At 38.9% G+C, this 15,364-nt stretch overlaps 1 protein-coding gene across 1 annotated transcript in view; it reads left to right on the forward strand.

Moving 5' to 3' along the window:
• LOC311079866 (ATP-binding cassette sub-family C member 12-like) overlaps positions 1-15,364 on the forward strand; it is a gene marked incomplete at both ends in the record, with an annotated part of 97,112 nt that overhangs the window by 36,606 nt on the left and 45,142 nt on the right. The window lies entirely within an intron of this gene.

A 15,364-nucleotide genomic window follows, 5' to 3' on the forward strand; every position in this document is an offset into this window, starting at 1 on the left:
TTTAATGTTCTATTATGTTTGCATTTAATTATATTCATAGAATCTTAGATTAGATTAATGTGGTGTCGATACGTATTCTTATTAATATATGTATGTGTATGTCCTTGTATATGACCTGACAAAAGTTAATGTGACTGAATGTATGACCGGGACAGAGAGTCTCCATTCAAGGCTGTAAAATGATTAAATAAGATAGACAAATCTAAACAATGTGTTAGTTATGGCTAAGACGCATCTTGATTTTGCCTCGGGAAAACAACCTTGGGGGAGGAACGACTATAAAGAATGAAGGATACCCCCCACTTGTTGTCACACTCTGCAGGCACTTTGTAATGACTGTATGACTGCTGACCTTTCCTTGCAAGGGAATAAATAATTGTTAAAGTGATACCTGTTTGTCTCTTATTCAGTATTAGAAAATTGTTTGCCACCACAGAACATTCACAACTAAACAGCAGCTTTAATGATATTGCTGGACTGCATAACTCGTGTTTCATCCCTGTTCATTTTGACATAAATGGCCGTTCCATTCTTGCCATCTTTGCACTTCACCATTTGTCTACGTGTGTAGCGGTGTGTTATCTGTGTTGAGTCTACTCAGAATCACTCTAGAATGCAGAAATTTGTCCCATCAAATCCTCCTTTTATAACATCTGTAGTAAAAAACGGATAATGAGGACTCGTGCAGCCCTTAGAGGAGTAATGAATGACACTGAGAAAGATAAAGGATAAAATCAACATAAAGAAAATAATTAATAAAACATACATGTGTCCATCACAGAGGGACTTGAAGTCACAATACAGCAGTATAACATATGAAACAATCATTTACAAGATTATGGCCTTAATAAATCAGCATGTAAACTTGCGTGACCCACCGCTGTGAATGCGCATGCAGACTGGGAAGAAGCAAAGTGTGTCACTGGCGGACGGAAAGAGTGAGGAAAACTTTTTAAGAATTAGTCTTATTTTGAGAAAATTCTTATTGTGTTTCGTGTCATACTCCTGCTGTTCTTTGCTTATAGAGCATGAACACATTTGCATGTTAACGCATCCTCATCACTCATTTGTTTAGGTCCACATTTAGACTTTCAGGGTGGACAATCTTTACATCTCTGACGTGAAACAGAAGCAGAAACAGTGTGTTATTGTTCTAGATATATTTCATTGTATCATTCAGTCTTATTCATCTGTTAGTTTTATAAAGTTACACTTAACTCTAACATTAGTTTTTCTCTGGCTGTTATAAAGCACATTTGTTACAGAAAAAAAGCATTGACAAATTATTATGTAGTAGATGATTATTATGTATTGATGATAACATGTAGTGGCCTGAGGCCTAAACCATGAAGCCGGTTTAAGTTAACAAAGTATGTTTCAGTTTAGTTTGCACCAACCCTGGATTTTAGGCACCATGAAAGTGACTCGGCTTTTAGCGGTGTTCATCGCGACAGTCACGGTACCAACAAACCTGATTGGATTGGTTTGGTTTGTCAACTCCAAACTAATCCTGTAACCCTGAGTTTGTTCAACTACCATCATGGTACGGCCCATGATTAACTGATCTAATCCGGTGTTTAATCAGTTATCAAACATGTGTTATATTGTTAACACACTTGAATTCTACATTAGCACCACTGTGAAACTACAACAATCAGCTATTTATGAAGGATTTTTAAACTCATTGTTCATATGAAAAAATAGTTGTACTTCACAGAGATCAAAAATCAGCACATGAATCACAACACACTCCTGTGTTCTTCAGTGAATATCCACTACCTCCAGTTGCAGTTCCTGTGATTTTCTGGTGGGCAATTGGTCCATTTCAGGGGCGTCGGACTGTGGGGGTAAAACCAGTACTGATTACCAGGGCCCCAAGGGGAGAGAGGGCCCTTGAAAAGTCTGGAATATATTTTATTTTACCTGGATATTTTCATTTCATAATTAAATTTCAGAATGAATGTCAGATGAAATGTAAAGTAAGTGTATTGGCTGAATAACTCCGTTGATTGACTGACTACATTTTGAATAGAAAAAAGTAAAGACTATCTAAGGCAGTGGTTCTCAAACCTGTCCTGGAGGACCACTAACACTGCACGTTTTCATTGTCTCCCTAATCAAACACACCTGATTCAACTCATCAGCTCATTAACCCATGTGACAACGAAAACCTGCAGTGTTAGTGGTCCTCCAGGACAGGTTTGAGAACCACTGATCTAAGGTCTCACGCTAATAACCTCCCTTGCTAATGCGCCAAATGGTTTAGTCCATCTGCACGCATTTCGTTTAAGTTAGTTAGTTGAGCATCTGGTGGAGCGCAAACTTCTGCTGTAGAAATGTCTTTCTGAAAGAAAGCCAAATCAGGCCACCAAAAAAGAAAGGAAAGACCGAAGAAGGAAAGAAAACAAAATGAGGGGAAACAATTGGTAACTGATTTCTTTTCAAAGAAAGGTGAGCACAAACTAGAACGCGAAATCTATAGTGCTAAACTGCTTGAATATCTCTGCGATCGTTAATGCTAAAAATGAACTGAGACAACCCATTGAAAGAGCAGAACATACACTTTCAGAGCATTTCACTTTATTATGTTTTATTAACAAGGTTCGGGAGGAGCAGGTGCAGGCCCTCCACCCGGACAGCACGCCAAATACGCATAACCTTTACCGTAATAATTATATGTAGATGTGAACTCGTGAACAATCATTTAAGTAAAGTCACTGTAGACCAGAGTATGTTAAGAAAGTCTAAAATGATGACTTGAGCTCATATGGCATTAATATTAGGCTACCTTCAATGGCATTTACTGGGGGGAAACTCCAATGTCATAACCTCCCATAAGCATCAGGGGACCCCCCATAAGGCCCAAAAAAATTACCTTGGGGGTCCCCTGGTTTTTCATTAAAACTAAAACAATAGAAACATAATTTATTAGGTAATATATATATTTTTTTTAATCAAAGTATTGCGCTGCCGCTCCCATTAGAAATTTACATTTACGTTTACGCCAAAAATAGTTTTTTTGTTGTTTTATTTTTTTTGCGTGTAAATTATACGCACTGCAAACCCCTTAGGTAGGATTATTACATGCCATAAAGTGCGTATCATATGCACGCAAAAACTATTTTTGGCGAATAAATGGTACGAGAAAAAAATGTTGTGCTATAGATAAGCACTTTCATGACAGTCTGGCAGAGTGGATCCTCATTTCCACATCACGATGACGGTAAGATAATATTTCTTTCTTTTATGATTGTTTGGTAATTTACTGATCTGAATAGAATTCCGACATTATCGCTTGTCCGGGACACATGTGTGTGTTTTTTAAGGGACATGTGAAAGAGAATTGTACTTGCCCAACCGGACAAATGCCCTGATTAAAACAATTTTCAATATCAAAAAAATGAAATAAGAAATAACGTACTCGGTTACGTAACCTCAGTTCCCTGAGAGTAGGGAAAGAGTATAGAGAGTAAAAATTAGGGAAAGAAATGCCCTTTATAAAGCTAAAAAAATTGAGTGTTTTCCAACAGTGATGTAATGAAACATTGACAATTAAGTTTGAAAGGAGTAAAGCCTCTGTTTAGGCTGGAAATGTAATTTTGCCAAAAGAAGAACTTTTATTTAAAATAAATCTTAATTTTAAATCAGCCTACTTCAGTGTGATATTTTATCAGATTATCATGCTTAACAGAATTTGAATAATTGAAATGTGATGATCAGATGCAGATATCTAAATCAGAGAATATCATATAAGTTCGGGAGTTTTGCGGGTGGATTATTTATTTTTAACAGCAGATTCGGGGGACTCAAAGTGCACCAGATTAATGAATTTATCTTTAAAATATACAAAATCTTCTTCGGGGGGGGGTATGCCCCCGGACCCCCCTAGAGGTACCGAGCGCAACCCACAAAAATACTGTGGGAAACACAACGTAGGCTATATGATGGTCTATGAAAAATACACATTTAATTATCTTATTAAAATACATGATGGGGATTTTAGCTCCTACGCCTCATTTTGAGCCAGGAAAAACCCGGATTATTACATAGATTTTGGGTGGAGAAAAGTCTTTGTTCATCATTTATGCACAGAGATAATGCTCAGCTGCAAAAACATGTTCTGAAACACTAAAAGTTGAGTAAATGAAATTATAGTATTATATGAAATAAATAAATAAATGAAAATATGTATATTATTACGTTTCTTTTTTTTTCTTTTTTTTTCAAACCCCCCAAGAGCTTTGACACAATTCGAACACTGAGAGTGATTCAGAGCAGGAGGACTCCAGAGCGGCTCGTGTGTGTTTCGTGTTTATTCTCACACCTTCAGTTCCACTAATGCTCACAAATCTGTTTTTATAACAGTAAAATCTCTTTTCATCTAGTCGATGTTATATTGTGTCAAGTTTATCAAAATATAACTGATATAAAAATGTAGACCCCACTACATTGGTATTTAAATATAAGCTTATGTTGAACTTTATTCTTGTATAAACAGCTGTATTAAGCAGTACTACAGTGTAGGCTGCATAACGTATTAAACAGAAAAATATCTGAAGCGTCTGTGTATTTGACAAATATAGCATTTATTTCACTTCAGCTGTGGTAAAGTATGCAAACACAGCGCTAGTGGCTGTGTCCAAATTCAGGGTCTACATCCTTCGGAGTGCTCATTTGAAGGATGTTACGTCACAGCGCCGCGACGAAGGCTGTCCAAATTCGTAGGATCCTTCAAATGCGGCCCACAAATACGTCCTCCTTTTCCCCGAATTGGAAGGATGGGTCTGATGGATCCTTTCCCGTCCTACCTGTCCCATAATTCTTTTCGGCAGAGCGTAATGGCGGACGAAGCGAGCGGTAGCGGAGTGGGAGAGGAGTATGCTTTTCGATGTAATTTTTTTTTTAAACTGGCTTTTCAAAAAAAAAAAAATTTTCAGTGGTTGTCTAGTTAGGCATTGGGTTTTAGCATTAAGCATTTTTTTTACATTTGTACGTTTATATGTTAAAAAAAACCATTACTTTCGTAAACTAGCTTCTTCCTTACTGCCTGTGTGAATATCCCCTTACACACAGCTAATTTGTTAATGATTGAAGCTGTTTTTAACACTTCTAGGGACGAAAGAGCAGACAGAAGTGTTTATAAAGCTCCGGGGAGAGAACGATGAGCTCTTCACCGGAGCAAAGAACTCTGCCACTGTGGGATGGAGGTACAGGAATAAATCTATTTAGAAATCCCATTGTAATATCAAGGCAGTTTTGTTTCTTTTTTGTTTTGTGCAGTACAGATAACATTTCCTGCAGTCATTAAACAGCTGAAACATTTTCTTACTTCTCTTGTTTTGTCCTTTTGTAGTATAATTCTGTACAGTATTGTTCCACAATTGTCGTTTTGATATCTGTGATTAACACAATTCCAATATTTTCTCTTTTTCTCCTACATTAGGATAGTTTTGGAGAAGATGGGCCTGTCTGGTAAAGTGACACCAGCCCAAGCAAAGAAAAAGTGGGACAATTTAAAAAAGAAATATAAAGTATGTCCATATATAGAAAATAATGTTTTTGTTAGTAACAGTTTCTAGGTTTCAGTTTCAAAATCCTAGGTTTAAGCTTACATGTTTTGTGAACAGTTTAGATTTTTACTTGTCTTTAGGAATGCAAGTATCCAGGGTCAGGAAAGGGAGTGAGTGGGAAGCCCACTGCTGCTACTTGGCCCATATGGATGAGGTTTTAGGACAAAGGCCTTCAATTTGCCCCCCTGTCATTATTGCCTCCATCCCTATGGACACTCCAGGGCCAAGTGCAGCAGTGAGTGACCAAGAGGAGAGAGAGGAAGAAGAGAGGGAAGGAGATAGGCAGCCAGCAGCGAAGAAGAGGAGAAGGGACAGTGACCAGGAGCTGTTAGACCTCATCAGGGAGGACATGAGGCAGCAGAGAGAGGCTGAAGAGAGGAGAGCACAGGCTGAAGAGAGGAGGGCACAGGCTGAAGAGAGGAGGGCACAGGCTGAAGAGAGGAGGGCACAGGCTGAAGAGAGGAGGGCACAGGAGAGCAGGGAGAGGATGGACAGGCTCTTCTCCATTCTGGAGCGTTGGGTCCCCAAATATATATATTTTTTTTCTTGGGGTGGGAGGGATTACATTTTTTCCATTGTTAGCTTCAGTTGTTTGAAATAAATTGTTTGAAAGAAATACTTCTCATTCATTGTATTTCTTTTTTATTTTCCATACTTTTCAAAGTAAAAGGAACATTTGTAAAGAAAATTAAGTGTATAATTATTTAATAACATTCAGAAAACAAAATTGAGGTAACAAAATTCAAGAACATACAGAAACTATTTACAGAACTATTTACAGGACAACAGATTTTAACAAATCACTGCAGGATTAATCTGAGTGACCAGGTATTGGACCATTTTTATGTTTAATTACAATGGGAGTCCCTGGCAGTGTTGCTGGAGCCGCTGAAAGGATGAGAGACATGGATGGAGTGCAGCAGAGATCCGTGGCTGGTCCTCTGGTTGGCGAGTGAAACATCACAGGGTGGTCTGCAGAGAGCTTCAGGATAGATAGATAGTGTTTCTCTGACAAAACAAGCTAAAGTTTATGCTTTGGCTCAATGAATTTGTAGGGGAAATTGTAGGGGATATTAGCAGAATACTTAAAAACATAAATAAAAATAGGCTATAATGGCTTACCTGGATATAACTTGTCTTGTAGTCTGATATAAAAAACTCTCCGACAAGCAACGGTGCAAGAGTATGCTGCCATCTTGACCATTCATTTGATATAATTGAGTAAACAGCTATGGAGCCAGAATTGGCTATTGTCATTTTTATGTTTTATATTTTACTGGAGGACATGGTATTAAGGATGTTTCAGGTCATGTACTTTCGGCTTAGCCGAAGATTCAAATGTTCATTTATATCTTACCTTGATGCGATTTTGTAGGCTAGTGTATTCTTTTTATTATGCACATAAATGCACCATGGTAAATATATTTACACAGGTTTTCAACCCTATTTGAATATAAAACTCAGTTGAATATAAAAAGTCCAGTGCGAATGTTACTCCCGCTCGTCATCGGCAGCTGTCAGTCACTGTTGCTAGGCGACAAGAACAATCCTCCGTAGGCTAGACCGGTCCGAGCGCTTCAGATGCGGCCTTTGAAATGGGACGCAGCTGTAGTTAGCAACAATTTGTTAATATTGTGACAATAGGCCTACATTTTGTTACTTTAATTTTTAAAATAACCAGTGGTGGTATGTAAGGAACTATACTTTGTTAATACTCGAAGTGATTTTCCCACACGGGACAGCAACACTACAAAATTATGTTATTTTACAATATGATGCATTGTTTTACAATAAACTACACAAAAGTATATAGTTTTAATGTATCAACCTTGAAAATATTCAGAAGTAAAATGCAACATATGCAGTACTATAAAAGCAGAACCATCATAAAAACCCTGACAAGGTTTTTTTCCTCCAGAATTCCTTTACTTTTACTCTTGATACCTTAAGTACATTACAGTATGCAAGATAATTTTGCTTAATAAGGTTTGAAATATATGACTAGTAGTTTTTCCCCAAAGCGGTATTAGTGGTTATTAAAAGTACTTCAGTGTAATAAAGTATCTCAATATTTATTCCATGAGTCAGCCCTGCAAACCTGTTGGTAGACGTGGATAGTGTAAATATGCAGTCAAACACTCTGGAGAGCATCCCAGATGATGTCCCACCAGCAGGAGGCCTTACCAGGGTCTCTATTGTGGAGCCCATCCCAGTCCAGCAGCGCAACACCAGGGTCTCCCACTCAGCTGAATAAAAGTCTACATAATTTTTTCTGTTTCATTTTATGTACTGTAAATTTAAATGTTTAGGTTGATTTTGAGATGTTTAACGTATGTTGTAAATAGTTGGGGGAAAAAAGTTATAGAAGAATTTGTTTCATGTAGAAATTATGACTGTCATTACAAAAATAAACAATGTCCCGAGCAATGAATTCTCTTTTATTTACACATTTAAAGTTGCATAATTTTTTTTTCCTTTTAAAAAATCTAAGTGAAAAAAAGTTAAACAAGAATATATATATATATACATATTTCTCAATCATTCTTTCAAGAGGAGAAAACAGCCTGTCCATTCTCTCCTGTGCTCTCCTCGCCTCTGCAGTCCCATGTCTTCTCTAATCAAGTCCAAAAACTCGTCCTCTCTGTCTTGCCTTCATCGTGGTGCTGGTGCTGGTGCTGATGCTGCTGGTCCTGGTGCTGGTGCTGGTGCTGGTGCTGCTGCCCCTGGCTCCTCCTCTTCTTGGTCCAGTAGCACCTCAATGCAGAACACGAGATCCGGGGGGCGGAGTTGGATCCAGATATAAGGGGTGGAGATTGGTAGGTTTAGGGATTAAGGGGTGGAGATGGGTAGGTTTAGGGGTGGGTTTAGGGATCAGGGGGTGGAGATGGGTAGGTTTAGGTATATGTAAGGTGGGAGGAGTTGGATGAGGACAAACCAGGGCTGCGTTCAGCCCCGACAAAACGTTGCACAACGTTTTTTAAACAGAAACGGTGATGCGTTGAACACACTGTTCTGATGACGCAAGAGTTGCAACTATGGCAGCTGTGAAGGCCATTCTTTGTGTTCTTTGTGAAGAATTTTCGGAGCCTGATGAAGTCGGTATAAATATGTGTTTAATACTACAAAATATGCCCGATGTTACAGTTACTGCCCTTGCCGCCCAGAACAAAAGAGAACATCCCAATCGAGTGAAGGGATTGCTGAAACTGAAATGGAAGCACACATCTTACCTAATTCAGACTAAAACACATCTATTTAGCCTCACATACTGACTTTATTTGTAGTTCATACTGTTTTAATACCCTGTATTTTCTTTCTCATTTTTAGGAAAAGCACTTAATTACCATTGTTTATTTCTATACCAATACACTTGCAATGAAGCTAAAAATATAAACAACTACATCATTATGTTGATATCCTATATTTTTACAATAAAACTTACACAAACATGTCTTCTAATATCCTCAGTTGTTGCATATACCGAGCTGCATCGAACCCATTGTGCGAGTTCACTTTAATACCGCGTGCTGTATATACATGTTGCTGTTGATTGGACTGCAGTTCTGACACACCCACCAAACAAGAGAAAACGTATCTCAAACCCCGTTGCACACCGGTGCACGCCGTTTCCAGGAAACATGACGTTCAACCCGGAAACCGTAGCAAAACGTTGCGCACCGTTTTGAACTTGAACGTGCCCCAGGGCCAAGTTTCAGAAGTGGGTTTCCCACTCACACCCTCACCTGTCCCAGGACACGTGCAATCCTAAGGCAGAGCAAATTAACCATGGCTTGTTAATAACAACAGCACAAGACATTTCAGCAAAGATGTGATCTCAACTTTCTTACTTTGTATTTTTAAAATCATATTCATGAATACTCAAATTTGGTTAAAACCTTTGTAGACATAGCTTGCATGACAGCACTACAAAAACACAAAAGTGAAACCCCATTGCCTTATCTACTGCTTTTCTTATTGTTGTGGGCTTTATAGGGTGAGTGATATTTCTTATTTACACAAGTTAGACAGACTAGTGAAAATATTACAATAAAATTTAATTTAATTTATTTAGTTTATTTATTTTTTAAATTGCAGTTTAATAAATTGAGCTGTCCGCTCCTTGCTCCCTGAAATAATTATTAAACTAATATTAGCACAAGTTTTGCCTCAGACCACCTGACAAATGAAGCCACGCAATGGTGATGGAGTTAAGATGAAGTTTATAAGAAAGAAAAACTTGTGGCTTTTAACTGTGGTTTCACTAGCTATTTGAGTAAATGAAAACATAATACTTACATTTAAATGTGAATTTGCCGTCCACCAGCTCCTGAATTTGGACACAGCCAGTGTCACGGAGAGATGAAAAGGCAGGGCAGAACCTTTTTTGAGGGGGTGTTTCCCCGTCGGAGTTCCGGTTCCGGTTTAACATGTGATGGCCGATCGCGGGGTAATGAAGGAAGAAACGAGTGTCAGCTGCGAGAGATGAGGGAGGCGATCAGCGATTGGGACACGTGTCTTAATAATGGATATAAAAAGGCATTTTGGTGTGAGGAAAAGAGAAGGAAGGAGGGGGAAGAAGCGGCTGAGACGGAGTGGGAACAGGACACGGAAGACGAAGAAGAGATCGATTAATGGATGCCCTGTTCTGAGAAACTATTTTAATCTAATAAAGCAACACAACTTTGTATCTTACAACGTTGTCTTGTCTGTGGTGTTCTCTGGTCAGGCTCCTCAGGGTGGTACACTTTAAAAGGGGCGGCGTGCAAGGTCGGGTTGCCGCCCCGGCCTGTGACACTAGTGTCACTACAAGAAGCAGAAAGTGTCTGACTTCACGTCTCAGTTTTCAGCTCCTGAACGCGGCAACTCTCTCCGATCGATCCAGCCGCAGCCGATGTCCAACACACCTTACATCACAACTATAGACCTTATGTAGTCCGGCCCTTTTCAGCGCTGCGCTTGTTGTCTTTTGTCTTCCGGTTTGTATTTCCACAGCGATCTTAAGAATTTATGAATGAACTGCCCGTTTTAAAATCTTCCTAGTCTACTGACTTTTGTTAAGACATCTGCTTTAAACATTACAATGCTCATGATAACTTTCGTTAACTCTACAAAAAGTAAATCCACTTCACCAGCTAATTACTCTTCCACAGCGATGCCATAGATACACAGAGCTGCCGCTAAAACAGAAGCTCAAAGATAATATTCTAAAGATGCTGCGCACTTGTTTCTCTGGCACATAAGGTCTATAACAGCACAGAAGAACAATCGTTGGAATCACTTTTAGAATGATTTTGTTTCAAGCTGATGAATGATAAAAACATTGATAACCTACACAAAACCTTTCATTTTGTCATGTCAAAATAGCAAATAACAATTAAGCTTGCTTAGGATTCTTATACTACTGGTTATGAGGGGCAAAACTGTATGAAATTGTATGTCAGATTTAAGGAGAAACATTATGAATGAAACTTACTGGACACTTGAACAGTTGCTATATCAACATCATAACAAAGAGAATGCGCTTAAATAATATACTTGTCAGTACATGTCAAGCTTTTCTTGTGATTTTTGCCGTCCGTCATGTGTTCAGATACTTTTCATACACTAGAAGCGAGTTCAAACCCGTACAAGCAAGTGGTTGCCGTGGAAACCTTAACATGCTGACTTATGTGGATGAACTTTTATTTGAGGAAATCTGTTTATAATTGGCTATTATGCTTGAACTTATTGGTCCTGCGCTGCCTATTTACGCTGATTTTAATAAATATGTCTATAATAGCTAACGTTGCTTAAGTGAATGCTCAAGTTTAATATACAATGATCATAATGCAAGGCAAGCACCGCATATATCTGACCTATTTTTAGCGGCATTCAGTATAGGATTTGACTGTTCATAGTAATGATATAAGTGTTAAACATCATTTGATTGTGTTAAGTGTCTACTTTGTGTGTACACTGTTGTGCTTTTTGCAAAATAAAGAAAAAAAAATATGCGAGTTCTGCCGTCTTTCTGTCAGTGAAGTCCATTCTGACACGCTTCCGAAAATGAACTGTAACTCAGCGAATGCTTGCCACACTTTCACGAGAGATATGTCATTATAAAGCTTGAATTGTCGTCTTTTAAATGAAGTAATTCATATAAAAAATAAATATTCTCAGTTTATGTAATCCGTTTGAAACCATGGAGATGTACAGTCTTTTCGTTGTCCCTTCATTATCTCTAATGAGCTGAGGCCGCCACATATCCCTGGTTTCTGCTCGTACTGCCATAGTAACCATGGCAACAGACGTGGACAACTGCGTAATGTTTAGCGGCACGCTCACGCTGTTGTTGTTTCGTTCAAACACTATTGACCATTGCAAGCAGACTTTAGGACAAAAGGAGAACTAAAACGAGGATCAATATTGGCATGTCGTTTTCGAGATGCCGAGAGCTTCGCGACAAACTTGGACTTGACAGAGCTTTAAGACTTGACGAGACCTATGATCTAGCTCACTGCAAGTCTCATATAGCCAACAAACTAACAGAATAAATAACATTATAACTTTCAACACACTCAAATGCAGTTTAGTGTGATAGTGTAACGTTAGACCAAGTGAAACAGCGCTGCGTTACCTCACAAGTTTAATTCGTCTAATAAAATGTCCTGTGTGAGTAGTGATTCAGCACTTGTGGGTAGTTCGGTTGAATGAAATATCCTCGTTCCTTTAATATCCGCGGGACTCGTGTGTCTTTCATTAGCAATCACGCCCTGCTTCATACCACAGTCATGTTAAGAAACATGAATGTATTCACACATCCACAAACATTATTAGATCCATCAGCATGACGACAAGTTCCATGATTCCTCTTATCACTGCGTCATCAACCTACGCCTTTGTTATTGTTAGAGGTTAGCGACCCCTAGTGGCGAAAAAATACATATTGTAGCGTTAAGAATAAACCATATTTCATTTTATTGAGACACATATAGATGCTCACAATCATATTTTAAACAAGTAATTAGTAAATATATGACTAGTGCAAAACACAGGAGTGAGGAGAAGAAAGAAGCCACACCACCAGAATAACAAGATCCCATGAAATCAACCGACGTGGCTTGTGCTTTGCTTTTATTTTAAACAGCCAATATACTTTGAGCCACATCCTCGAATCATGATCTTCTACTTTCTGTTTAACAGCAAGAATGTTTGACTGAACAGTCACAAATGAAAACTCATGTTGATGAACATAAAGTGCACATTAGTATTTTAAATACCCAAAGAACTTTACATTGATAGAGAAAAGACTCATATGATACTTTTAAATTACATTATTTTTTATTTTTTTTGTACTGATATAAGCACATTATCTGATGATTAAAACAATACAAAAAGTGTTTGCCAGTTAAAAAACATTCACCAGTTATGTAAGAACACAAACATATCCTTCACTCCTAAGATCTGCTGCAGATGAAGTTGAGTTTGTCGTGTTCAGGACGGCTGATCCAGCGCTGATCTCCTCCAGACTGAACTGCTCCAGATCTCACTCCAGACACACAGTTCTCCTCTCCTGGAGCCCAGTTATGAAAGCACACGGTCTCTCCGATCAACCAGTACCAGATGCCCAAAAATACAGGAGTGACGTAAACCCAACCACACCGCCTCAGTAGACGCACGTTTAACCACATTCATCACCTCCTCCTGCTTCTCCTCTGAATGAACCGAGACCAGATCCGTATAATTCTGTCTGCAGTATCTCAGAGCTTCAGGCCACGTCAGAGTCTCGTTGATCAGAATCAGTTTATCTGGACACAAAACAAACCACAAGCAAAAACTAGAGAGAGACTGATCAAAAACAACATGCAGAACAAACACTGGAGGAATCTGTCATGTCAGACATGTAGCGTGAACTTTAAGAGATCTGGAGGTGATGGATGGATTGTGTGTGTTTGTGAGGATCTGCTCACCTTCATGACACACAAAAGGAAGTTGATTGTTGCAAGAGATGTCTATCCACTGTCTCAGATCATTGTGTTCGATCACTGCACAGTTTTCAACACCTCCATGATTATCAGGTTCACCAGTATTCCAGTATCTGAAAGAGGAGTTACTCTGATCTGACCACTGCCATGAGTCTCTGAACATCTTGATGATCACTAATGAACTTCTTAACCTGTTGACTCTCATTTTGGTTCCTCACACTGACCAGATCAGTGTGTTTCTGTCTGCAGTAACTCTGAGCGCCTCTCCAGTTCTTCGTCTGATCGACAAAGACGAGTCCTGTGTTCGCTGTATGAAGAAAAATAACAGTTTCATAAATCAGTTTGTTCATTATTCATTATTCTTATGTTGCTTTATGTTTTACACACACACACACACGCACGCACGCACGCACGCACACACGCACACACACACACACACACACACACACACACACAACAGGGGCAAGGCCAGAAATGTTCAAGTGGGCCTTTATAAAACAGGATAGGCAAAGCGTAGAGTATGAAAACTGCACGCCAAATTGCCAAGAAAAAAAAAAAAAATACGGGTGTGAAGCTGTTCTGCTGTTTCAGAATAAATTAGTCTTTATTTCCTCCGTCTAAATACTTGATTGTGATTGGCTGGAATGTGTTCATTAAAACATTGTTACATTTTTAAGAATTAGTCTTATTTAGAAAATTCTTATTGTGTTTTGTGTCATACTCCTGCTGTTCTTGGTTTATAGAACATGAACACATTTGCATGTAAACACATCCTCATCACTCATTTGTTTAGGTCCACATTTAGATGTTCAGGGTGGACAATCTTTACATCTCTGACGTGAAACAGAAGCAGAAACAGTGTGTTATTGTACATGTTATTGACACATTCCATGGTCTCATTCTTTCTTATTCATCTGTTAGTTTTACTAAAGGGATATTTCACCTCTGGAAAGATGAATGTGTATTTAAATTGGGTCATTTATGTAGTAGACGTGAAATTATTTTAGAAGTTGGAGCCTTCTAGACTGAGAAAAGCCAGAAAATTTATTTTTGGCACATGTGGATGAAAGACAACAACTCCCAGAATGCACTTGCTTCGCTGCTCTACGAGGCCACTCCTGAGCCGCAGCTGCTCCGGCCGCCTCTTGTACCTCCATCATCCGCATCTGTTCATCGCTGTATTGTGGCTCGTACAGGCAGCCACGGGCATCGGGTTCATGCACCAGATCTTCAAAATCCCCTTCTGCCATATCATCTTCAAAACTACCTTTCGCCATCGTGTTTAGCCCACTACTCAGCTTTCTCCACAGAGCAAGAGCCTGTTAGCTTAGCTTAAAAAAAAAGATGGCTGACACTATTTCTACATTCTGTGAGTGAGATCCTCCTATGGGCGGGTTGAACACATGCGGGACAGCTCCTCCTACTGGCTGTAGTCTCTCGCCTCTGGTCAAAAAAGCCTCAGATGACGCTAAATGACGATTTTTGTGTCATTGGAGTTTTTTTTCCAGTCACACAATACAGAAATCTCTCGTCTCAGGAGGAAATCATTCATCAATCAAAAATACTACCAGGTTTCTACTGATACAAAGCTTAATGCTAATCGGTGAAGTATCCATCATGTAGTAGATGATTATTATGTATTGATGATAACATGTAGTGGCCTGAGGCCTAAACCATGAAACCGATTTAAGTTAACAAAGTATGTTTCAGTTTAGTTTGTACCAACCCTGGATTTTAGGCACTATGAAAGTGGCTCTGCTTTTAGCATTCATCACGATAGTCACGGTACCAACAAACCTGATTGGATTGGTTTGGTTGTTCAACTCGAAA

This window comes from Abramis brama (assembly GCF_963993115.1).
Source record: "Abramis brama genome assembly, chromosome: 3".
In the NCBI taxonomy this organism is placed as follows: domain Eukaryota; kingdom Metazoa; phylum Chordata; class Actinopteri; order Cypriniformes; family Leuciscidae; genus Abramis; species Abramis brama.